This window comes from Bombus vosnesenskii, unplaced genomic scaffold (genome assembly GCF_011952255.1).
Source record: "Bombus vosnesenskii isolate JDL3184/JDL3185 unplaced genomic scaffold, Bvos_JDL3184-5_v1.1 scf7180000013512, whole genome shotgun sequence".
Lineage (NCBI taxonomy): Eukaryota > Metazoa > Arthropoda > Insecta > Hymenoptera > Apidae > Bombus > Bombus vosnesenskii.
Genome location: NW_022883093.1, coordinates 20,426 through 25,085, shown reverse-complemented (window position 1 = coordinate 25,085; position 4,660 = coordinate 20,426). Strand labels below are relative to the sequence as shown.

Genomic DNA, 4,660 nt, shown 5'->3' with positions numbered 1-4,660 from the left:
AAGAATTTACTATTTACGATCGCGGCGTGTGTGTGAAATTTGTATTTATTTTTTTATTATTTATTATTGCTCAGTCCGTGCCTTTCGGCTTTGAACGAACTTTCAGTTTTACATCTCATATGTCTATTTCGCTTCTTATATGTCTACCTTCCCTCTTAACCACTCTATTCTATTGCACTCCCTTAATTATCCTATCTCTAGAAACTAAAGCTAGAAACTACAAATTAACAACTAATGACTAAAAACTATTGCAACTTTGGGCTTTAGCCTCCTTGCTGTGCTTCCTTCCTGTCGTTTGCCCTTTTCTTCTCTATTATTGCTTTCAGTTCTGCCAAATATTCTCTAGTTTCATTTAGCGTTTTTCCTATGTTCTTTGGTCCTGCCGTTATTTCACATTCTTCTATTATATGTCTCAGGTCTTCTTCTTTCTTTCTACATAGTCTGCATCTTTTTCCCCTCCTCTTCTTTCCAGTATTCCCTTGCTTTGGTCTCGTTTCCACATCTAAATCTTGCCAATATTCTTCTGCTCTTCCACTTCATCCTCCCTTCTAAGTATTTTGGTAATTTTTCTTTGGCGATATTTCTGTAGCGTATATTATATTTGGATTCCCTTATCCTTTTCCTCCTCTCTTCTGCGTCTCTCTTTCTTCTTTCTTCTATAATTTGGTTTGCTGTCATCCTTTCTTGCTCCTCTCTTGCTTCTATCTGCGTCCCTCCCTTTCTCACCTCTTCTAGTCCCTTCTTTCTCTTTCTTGCTCTTTTCCCTTCTTGTTCATTTCCCCAGATTCTCTCTTTCCTTTATATACTCCTTTACTAGTTCCTTTTTTGATTCTAGGGCTTTTTCTTCATACCTTGCTGCCCTTTTTAATGCTTTTTCTTTTATTTCTATTATCTTGCATTCTTCTATCAATTTGGTGTTGTCATATTTAAACCTAATATCCATTTCGTATATCTTCTTTGTATTCTATCCAGTCTTTCTTCCATGTTCCAGTCCCATACCTCTGCTCCAAACAGCACCACGCTCTCTACGAGTGCTCCAAACATCTTTATTCTCCTCTTGTAGTCCTGTTTGAATATTCTTTCTCCCACGTTCCATGTTTCCTTCATTGCTATTGTTGCTCTCTTTTTCCTGTCTTGTATGTGTCTCATCACTGCCGTTTTTCTATAGTATGTACCCTAGGTATCTTATCTCGTCCACTTCTTCTAATTCTTACTCTCCCCATTTCCATTTTCTTTGTCTCCTTTTGTTCCTTCTTTTTTTCGAAAACTACTATTTTGGTCTTTTCCGTGCTCACTTCTAATTCGGCTTCCTCTAAAAATGTTTTGAATCTCTTTAATATTTCTTTTAGCTCCTCTTCTCTATCCGCCACCAGCACAATATCGTCTGCATAGTTAGCGACCATACCTTTCTTACTCCTACCACTATGCCCCAAGCTTGTCCTTTCCTTAGTTCTTCTTCCAGTCCTGCCACGTAGATGTTGAATAACGTCGGGCTCAACGGGCACCCTTGTCTGACTCCCCTCACTGTCCAAAATTCTCTTGTGTTGTGGTTCCTGACTCTCACTACATTCTTTGTTTCTGCGTATTTCTCTTTAATCCTTCGGGTTAGTTTTTCGCTAATCTCTATTTTCCTCATTTTCTCCTCCAGTTTCTCTCTGTTTAGCTTGTCGAACGCCGCTCTTAAGTCTGCAAAGCAGGCATATAATTTCCCTTTTTCTTTACTCAACTGTTTGTCTATGATATGGTTTATTACAAATACCGCGTCGGTCACTCCTCTTCCTTTTCTGAATCCAAATTGGCTCTCTTCCAGTTTGTTTTCAATCTCTGCCTTCAGTCGTTCGTCCAGTATCCCTGCATAGATCTTGTATGCTGTATCCATTAATGTTACTCCTCTGTAACTCTTCACTACTCTCTTGTCCCCCCTCTTATATATCAGACATATTATTCCTTTTTTCCAATCTTCTAGTTCCCCTCCCCGTTCCGTATTTTCCTTAACAACTCTCAACGCCTCCCCCACTTCCTTCGGTGCATACTTCTATACCTCATTTTCTAAACCGTCTTCCCTCATTGCTTTCTTTTCCTTCAAGTTTCTTAACTGGTAGATCACCTCTTCCTTCTCTATATTATCTTCTCTCTCCTCCATTATTTTCTCTTCCTCTCTATGCTCCCTCCCCCATTTTTCTGCCCTCTTTGTGCTCTGTTCCTTCTAAAATTTCCATAAAGTGATTTTTCCACTCTTCTTCGCTTATATCCTCATCTTCTCTTCTTCTTCTATATTTATTTATATATTTCCACGCTTCTTGTTCTGTTTTGATCTTCTTTATTTTCTCCATTTCTTCTTCTTCGTGTCTTTCCTTTCTTTGTTTGCACCACTGTTTGAATGCCTTTTTCCCTCTATGAACACTTCTCTGCTGCATTTTCCTTTCATAAACTTTGTCATCTTGTTTCTCATCTCTCTTTTCACTCCTTGTCGTGCCACGCTTTCTCTCCCATGCCCCATTTCCTTATCTTCACTTTCTTCTTTGACATTGCTTCGTTTATCTTCTTTTTGATTTCAGTCCACATTTCCTCTACTGTTCTTCCCTTGCAGATCCAGTCTTTACATTCCTCCAGATATTTTTCTACACATTCGTTTGTCCATTCCCTTTTCTCCTTCTCTTCTTCTTTCTTTTCCTCATTTTTTCGTAATTCTGCCCCCCTCCCATTTCTATTTCTAACGGCATGTGGTCCGACTCTGTTCTTTTTCCTACTTTCATGTCAATTATTTCTTCTGTCGCCTCCTGATTACGAATCATATAATCTATTACTGAGTTTCCTCTCTCCCGAATATATGTCCACTCCTCTCCTTCTTTATCTCTTCCATTGATTATCATCCAGCCTCTCTCTTCCAGGTACTTTAGCAGAGTTCTTCCTTCCATGTTTATTGTCTTGTCTTTTGATCGCCTGTTTTTTTCTTTCCCTAGATCCTCGTTTATCGGCCCTCCCTCTTTTTCCGTTCTTGCATTCCAGTCTCCGCCGATAATTATCACTTCCTCTTCTCTTTCGTCTACTCTTTCCGCTATTTTTTTCCATGTCCCTTTTGTGCCTTGATTATAAACCACCATTACTCTGTACGTCTTATCATTGTATACTATTTTTCTTTCCACTATATGATCACTTATTTCTTTGTATTCTATTTCTCTCAGTTCCTTATTTATACCCGTTATTATTCCCCCCTTTACTCTTCCTTTTTTCCTTACTCTCATTGTTACTCTGCATTTCCAGTCGAATTCTTTGGGTAGTCTATATTTTAGTTTTTCCCAATTGTCTTCCTCTATCCATGTTTTCGTGAGTCCGATCACGTCGAATGTCTTCAAATATTCCCACACCTTAGGAAGTCAGAAATTTATATAAACATTGTTTATACGTGCCTTCGTTTATTAATTATTTTTGGCGGCAACATATTAGAGAAAATACTAATCCTGTCTACTTGAAAATTCCATGCAGTGCTTTTGTTATGGATTTTAATGAGTGAGCAGGTTTAATGTTTAATTTGCGATTTTTCTTACAAAACGTCGGATAGGATGGTTTACGTCTTGAAATGTCATAATCTTTTTCTTTGCGACTTGTACGAGGTAAGCTGCTGTTCAAGTATCGTTCGATTTGAGGATCCTTGTGCGTCTAAGAATCACCCCTTAAATCTTTTACACCTGTAGTCGAACACCGTGTTTATTGATGTCTCTAACATGAATTTGTTTTATTGTCTATGATTTTTTCATTAACTCACATATCGTTTTTCCTTCTTTTGCTTGTTTCGTGTTCGATATTTATTTGTTGTAGAGCCGATCTTGCAGGCCATTTAGTTCCAACATTTTTCGTATTGGATCTTAATATGAATCTTAATTCATTCTTGTTTTCTGGGATTTTCCTTTTTGTACTTGATGGGGTATCTTTTGCTTTAATGTATCTATCGTATTCTGAACTCTCAATACGTGTTTCTATTTGTGTGATTTTTAGCATTACTATTTTATCTAATTGCTAGTTGGTCTTTCTCCATTAATTTTAACTTATGTTAAATAGCAGATATTCGCTATTTGTCACATACTCTATGATTCGAGGCGAGAAAATTTAAGATATTTACGCGCGTTTTCATACATTTTTGATTTGATAATTTTTCGATTAATTTTGGTATAAGTTATTACAAAGCATATGCGTGAGTATTTTTGTGTCATTTAACTTCTAATAGAACCAGTTGCAGTACTTATGAAACATTGAGATATTTTTACGAATAGAATTTTTTTGTAATTGAATCTGGGAGTCCCAAATTTCTGGTTATCATATTAGAAATTTTATAATAAGCATGATAAATGAGATGTTTTTCAGAACAATTAGTAAGAGATGTTCCAAGTTTATTCCTTCGTTAGACATAATATTGTATATTTAACTACATTTTATTCGTTTCATTATTCTTTGTTAGCTTTCTATGTAAAATAATTTTACAAATTCTTTACATAAAATATGATTGATTATATTCAACACTTTTTGACGCTGTTATACTAATGTTATAATAGTAGTATAGCTGTAGTATCATATAATATATAATCCGTAGTATTAGTAATTTTAAGTATAGTACAGCGCAACTTATAAAAATTGCAAGAAATACTGTTAATAAAATTACACT

The 4,660-nt window shown here is 36.1% G+C and overlaps 1 pseudogene; it reads right to left on the bottom strand.

The window, feature by feature from the left end:
* Positions 1 to 772: 772 nt before the first annotated feature.
* On the bottom strand, positions 773 to 1,285 carry LOC117238465 (annotated as a pseudogene).
* Positions 1,286 to 4,660: the final 3,375 nt, after the last annotated feature.